Consider the following 6,813-nt stretch of genomic DNA (forward strand, 5'->3'; position numbering starts at 1 on the left):
TCCTGCTGCTCCCAGCCTCACCTCTGCTCCTTAAGGGTTCTTCACCCTCCCCAGGCCTGATGCGGGGGGGAGGGCTGCAGTGGGGTAACTCCTTCCACTTCCCAGGATGGCAGGGGAGCAGCCGCCCCAGGGCTGACAGTGGGAGGCCCCGCCATGCCCCGGGTGGCTGACAGGATTTTGCTTTTAGAACTCCATCGTATGATCATGAGTGAGGCTTAATTTTGCTCAGAAATCACATCTCCCGTGATCAGTTCAGGAGAGTTGGCATGTCTGTTGGTTTTAAAGCACCGAGATGCCCAATGCCTAGCCCAGTGGCTCCCAACCTTTCCAGACTACTGTACCCCGTTCCAGACGCTGATTTGTCTTGCGGACCCCCAAGTCTTTCTATGGCGAGCCTGCCATTACGTGCAGCGTTGTTAGCGGTTTTGTCTGCCATTTTGGGCCCTGGGATCCAAATATGCACCGGGATGTCTTGGCCAGTGGTTCTCAACCAGGGGTACGCGTACCCCTGGGGGTACACAGATGTCTTCCTGGGGGTGTCATTCATCTAGATATTTGCCTTGTTTTACAACAGGCTACATAAAAAGCACTAATGACATCAGGACAAACTAAAATTTCCTACAGACAATGACTTATTTATTGTGGTCTATATACAATGCGCAGGCTGACCCGGGCAGATTGAAGTAGACGGGCTTTTTTATTACGGTACTTGTTCCCCTCGACCCAATTGTTGAGTAAGCACTGAATTAGTTACAGCACACTCCTTTTATCTAAGTTAGTATGTAAATACCTACATACATCCCCCAAACCCTTATTGAGTAACATGAACGCCCATACAATGAATATTAATAGCTATCTACTGAATATAATTATCCCCACCCCTGATTACTGTTTACAGCATTAGTATATTCTACAGATAATTTTACCTTGAAGATACATTTCTTTGCAGTAATTGCAGCCACAAATTCCCTTGATCAACAGTTTGCAGGGAAGGGAGAAGGGGGCCATGACCCCGAGCTCGTTTATGTAGCTAGGAAGGGCGGGGAGAGATCACACTGCTTTACACAAAGGTATCCTTTAGATCCCCACATTCCTTACGCAGATGCAACGCTTATCAATCCTTAACAAGGAGAAGGGGAGGGAGAGGGGTAGCACTTTACTTATCAAGCCAGGAGAGGTGCCTGCACTTATCTATCAAGTGGCAGGGCCGCCCAGAGGATTCAGGCGGCCTGAGACAAAGCAATATCGGGGGCCCCTTCCATAAAAAAATGTTGCAATACTATAGAATACTATATTCTCATGGGGGCCCCTGGGGGCCCGGGGCAAATTGCCCCACTTGCCCCCCGGGCAGCCCTGATCAAGTGCAGAAGTGGTGCCTGCCGGTGCTTCTACCCCTATACCATGTCAGCAGACAAGCAGTTTCCCAGGTCTCGACTTAACCCTTACACAGCCCACCATGTACTTACATGTCAGTGTACTGTATAATATTCCTGTCAATTTATTTGATAATTATATGGTAAAAACGAGAAAGTCAGCCACTGTTCAGTCCTAGTGTGGCTGTGACCCTTTTGTAGTTTTAGGTCTGATTGTGTAAGCAAGTCGTTTTGAAGTGAGGGGAAACTTGGGGGTAGGCAAGACAAAGCAGCCTCCTGAAAGGGGGACAGTCATCTGGAAAGGTTGAGAGGCACTGGGCCAGCATGCTCAGCAAAGCAGCCATCTGAGAAGGAGAGGGCGGGAACTGTTTGTCACACGGCACCTTGTCACGTTGATCCAACCCCTTGGTAGCTGTAGAAATCTCAGAGATCCAGAGTTAAGGCTGCGAGAAACTCCCAAGGGGGAGTTAACCCTGCCACACAAGGTACTGGCCTGCAAACATAGGTGCTAGAATTAGGGGAGCTGCCGCACCCCCTGGCTTCAAGTGGTTTCCATCATATCCAGGGTTTACAGTTTGGTTCGATGACTCTCAGCTCCCTCACTGTACAAATTGTTCCAGCCCCCCGACTGCAGAGTAATCCAGATTAAAACCAGCCCCAAATCTAGCCTCCGATCCTGTTGTTCTACCCAGCCTTTCCGCTGCCCTTGATTGTCCCCTTCTCTTGCCAGAGACACTTGGTCAAAAACAATCAGTAAAAACTCAGCTCCCGCTTGATCTGGGGGAGGCAGGGCTGATGACTTCAAATCAATCACTGGCTCGCAGCGTTACAGTCACGCCTCCCTCCTGCCCGTCCATAAAAAGAATTGGCCTTTTCTACTTCCGGACACTAACATCATGTGATGCCTGGATGTTTCCTTCCCTTGCCCTGTAGCATTTGTAAAAAACAACAGAGGGGCCTTTGGTGTCTTTCGCTGCAGGAGCGGAGGCACTGGATTGAATCTCTCCTCTGAAACTGTGCATAGGTTAGAATAAAGTTCAGACTATGTTATCAAACAGGAATCCCCTTGATTCATTGTCTCTCTAAGGCGGGGGAGCTGGGAACACCCCCAGGATCCGGGAACAGCTGAAATGTTTCTCGCAGACGTTTAAGGTAGGAGGAGTAATAATCTTCTTCTTCTTCCGATCTGTTTCTGTTTGTTAGTCTTTCGTGTGTGTGGGTGTGTGTGTGGAAGAGGGAGAGCAGTATGACCTAGTGGCTGGAGCACAAGGCCAAGGAGTCCAAAATCTAGGGCAGGGGCTGCGCTGGAGCCCCATACCCTGGCCCCACAAGTGATTTTCACCTCCCCCATTCCCTGCATTCCTGCTGCATTGAACCCATTTAGGGTGGAACCTCAGAGGTCTCAACACCAGCGTTACAAACTGACCGATCAACCACACACCTCATTTGGAACCGGAAATACAGCGTCAAAGGCGGCGGCAGCAGAGACAAAAATAAAAAAAGGGCAACTACAGGGCAGTGGTGTGTTAAATCTAAGCTACTAAAGAAAATAAAGGGAAAGTTTAAAAAAAGAAAGAGATTTGACAAGGTAAAGAAACTGCTTCTGTGGTTGTTCCATTTAAATTTAGATGGTTAACAGCAGCATTTTTCCTCGGCGGAGTAAAATTTTAAAGCTGTATCAAGTCACTGTTCGGTTGTAAACTTTTGAAAGAACAACCATAACATTTCATTGAGAGCAGGGCCGGCTCTAGGTTTTTTGCTGCCCCAAGCAAAAAAATTTTGGCTGCCCCCCAGCCCTGGGCTCTCCCCCTTCCCCCAACTGCACCCTCCTGCTGTCCCAGCCCTGGGTCACTGGTAACTCGCTCCCAGGGCGGGTCATTGAGCAGGAATTTTGGATGTGCACAGAACACAGACAGGATTGGTTCCCATATGGTTACAGAACTGCAGTAAAGTGGAACCATTTTCAGCTTGTGTGATTGGAGGATATCTGGATGCATATTATAAGACTGTCCTACATAAATGAGGAAAAGTTGAGGTGCCTTTATTATTCCTTTGTTCCACTCTTAGTTTCTATGGGGAACTTGCCAATGCAATATCACTGTCTTCCTTTCAAACAAATAAAACTAAAATAATAAAAAAAAAAGGCAATGGCTGTTGAAAATAGCAATTCCAGTCCTAATAACCACTGGGAAGAATTTCTTGCTCAATTTTGTGCTACTTTTTCTACAGCAAGTTACAGTGGCTCAGTAGATTTGATTTGGGAGAAATGAAGTAACAGCTGCCCAAATTGAGCTTGAGCACTCCTGGATTTTGAGGTGTTCAAATCTGGAAGGCAGGTGCTAGATTCCCTTTCTGAATATTAGCTAAATCCGGAAAGGAAAAGTCAATTTCTGCTTCCATGGCTCAGAAGTGGAAATCCTCCTAAATGCCTGATACTGTATCTAAAGCTGCCCAGGTCCTCTAGCAGAGCCTCCCCTCCCTTACTTTTCATTTTAAATTCTAGTGGGATCCACATACCTCCCTTGCTAGGCTTCAGATAGAGAGGTGCACCGTCCATTTAGTCCCCCCAATTCCTTCTTTGGGGGATAGCCCAGGGCTGGGGCAGCAGGAGGTGCGGGTGGGGGGGGAAGAGCCCAGGGCCGGGGTGGCAGGGGGTGCGGGTGGGGACCAGAGCTGGGGCGGCAGGGGGTGCAGGGATGGGGGAAGGGGAAGAGCCCAGGACTGAGGCAGCAGGAGGTGCGGGTGGGGGGAGAACCCAGGGCTGGGGGAGTAGGGGAGTGCAGGCGGGGGCCAGAGCTGGGGCTGCAGGGGGTGTGGGTGCGGGAGAGCCCATGGCTGGGGTGGCAGGAGGTGCGGATGGGGGCCAGAGCTGGGGCGGCTGGGGATGCGGTGGGGGGGGGGGGGGAGAGAGCCTAGGGCTGGGGCAGCAGGGGGTGCGGGTGGGGGAGAGCCCAGGGCTGGGGCAGCAGGGGAATGCTGGTGGGGGCCAGAGCTGGGGCTGCAGGGGGTGTGGGAGAGCCGGTGGCATGGTGTGTGTGTGTGTTGGGGGGGAGAGCCCAGGGCTGGGGCGGCAGGAGGGTGCGGGCGGGGGGAGAGCCCAGGGCTGGGGCGGCAGGAGGGTGCGGGCGGGGGGAGAGCCCAGGGCTGGGGCGGCAGGGGGTGTGGGCGGGGGGGGGGGAGGGGCGGCAAAAAACCTAGAGCTGGCTCTGTTGCTACCATTCACAGCAAGCTGCAGATTTCAGTTCCATACTCCTTTCCCACACCCCTTCTTGTTACTAGTGGCCAAGGGAATGCTGGGAAATGTAGTTCTTTCCCTGCTCCAGGGCTGGCTCTATAGACAGGGAGCTAACCAAGGAACTACAGCTCCCAGGGCCCCCTGTTGGTTCTCAGCTCCCATGCTGGATTCTTGCGCCCCTGCAAATCTGTCGCCCCAAGCAGCTGCTTGCTTTGCTGGTGCCTAGAGCCAGCCCTGGTTGAGAGTTACGAACATCCTCCATCCCCGAGGTGTTCGTAATTCTGAGGTTCTGCTATATTTGGGATTCACAATCACTGACCCATCTTTGTATCTCTCTCGCTAAAGAGCGGATTAACGTGCATGCCCCTCTCTGGGAGATTGTGGGGATCCAATATTTACTTTGGACCATTATGATTCTGGAGGTGTTGGTCCTGGCTCCATCATTAGAACTGAGTTCTGAAATGTATTAAATAAAGTGAAAGTTCAACATATAGGGCCTTTCAGTGAGAAACTTCACATACCTTTTCAATGCCCTTTTATTTCAAGTTAGGTTACCAGATAGCAACTGTGAAAAAACGGGACGGGGGGGTTAATAGGTGCCTATATTAGAAAGTCCCAAAAAATGGGACTGTCCCTTTAAAAATGGGACGGATGGTCACCCTATTTCAAGTGTATTTTTAGGTGATGTTTTAGTTTGAAACTGGGCTCGAGTGGAAATTCTGATGTGATGGTCCTTTTTGTCCCCTGTGGTCGGCGTGTGTGTGTGTGTGTGTGTGTGTGTAAAACACTGTGTATAAATACAAAAGCTGACAAAAGAGACATTATTTGAGTAGGTCTGGTGCATCGGGGAGCTGTATGCAAACAAGCATATGAAAAACTTGTCTGTAAAACGAGGCAATCATGGAAACAAAGAGGAGCAGATAGTAATAATGCCCAGATGGAGAATACGCCAAGGTCCATGAGCGGACAGCGCTAGTGTTACACAGAATATTAATACAGCTGTAGAAGAGCTTGGATAAATGTATTCCCGCAGGTCTGTTGCTTAGATTTATCAAAATCTCCCTTGCAACTTTAATGATCAGTGTACATAATTTTAAAAATATTACTCAAGCACAATTTAATTGTGATAATTAAACATTTGCATAGAGCTTTTTAAAAAATATTCAATGATCACTACATTTATTGTGTTTTATAGCAGCATATATATTAGATCTTCTATGTGTATTGTAGCAGCATGGGAGCTCTGCCCTAGTGAAGGTAGAGCCTTGCATACTGTTTAACAGCCATCATTTCTAAGGTCCAGGGCCACAGATTAGAACTGGCCCCTGCTCCAATTTAATTCAGTAATTAAATAGTAATTGGGCCAGAGCCAAAGGGCGAATCGCTCTCTAGTCCAGCAGCCTGTTAATGCGGAGGGGGATGAAATGCAGAGTTCAGGCTGAACACCCAGCAGCTCCGCCGCAGGGGCCGCACCAACCGGGCTCAGAGGTGGGGGTGAATTCAGCGCTCCGTGTCCAGGCAGCTGGGAGAGGTGCTAGCAAGCTCTGTCCTAGGGTGTTCGCGAGTCCGTTACATTCAGGGGGTTGCTTCTGTACACTCAAAGGCAAGGGGCTCAGATCAGTTTGGCTTTGGGGAATGGAGAGAGCCAGTGTGGACACAAATTAGGTTTGCAGGAGGGAAACCGGGCTTGTCATGGAGGGCTAGGAATGGGCCCCTGCTATGGAGAGACGCCCACCCCTCCAGAGGGAGTGGGGAAGAAGCAGTCCCCATCTGGGTATTACTGCCTTTTCTTCTCCATTCCTATCCTGCTTTCATGGGTGATGGGTGAGCCCCTTCTTCGGAGAGGCTAGCCTGCCCCACTGCATGCCGGAGCCTCAAGCGCCCCCTGCCCCCAGCTGGAGGAGCCCCGGCCCACCTGTCTCAGCTGCCCCCCCACCCTGAGTGCTGAGCCGGCCCCCTCCGCCCCTGGCTGGCCCCAGTGCTGTCCCAGGCCACCCCTGGCCATGGGTGAGCCTGAGCTCAGGGCCACCAGCTGGAGCTGAGCCCCTGCCAGCTTCAGGTAGAGGGGTAGGGTGGGTGGGGCCTCGGGGCGCAACATGGGCAGGGCCACAGCCGGGGTCGGGGAGGCTTAGCCTGCCCTGGCCTATGAACCTGCTTCCCACGCCTGCTTTCCTCACCTTCTCCCAGCCATTCCCTTCCCTTGCG

This window comes from Malaclemys terrapin, chromosome 13 (genome assembly GCF_027887155.1).
Source record: "Malaclemys terrapin pileata isolate rMalTer1 chromosome 13, rMalTer1.hap1, whole genome shotgun sequence".
NCBI lineage: Eukaryota > Metazoa > Chordata > Testudines > Emydidae > Malaclemys > Malaclemys terrapin.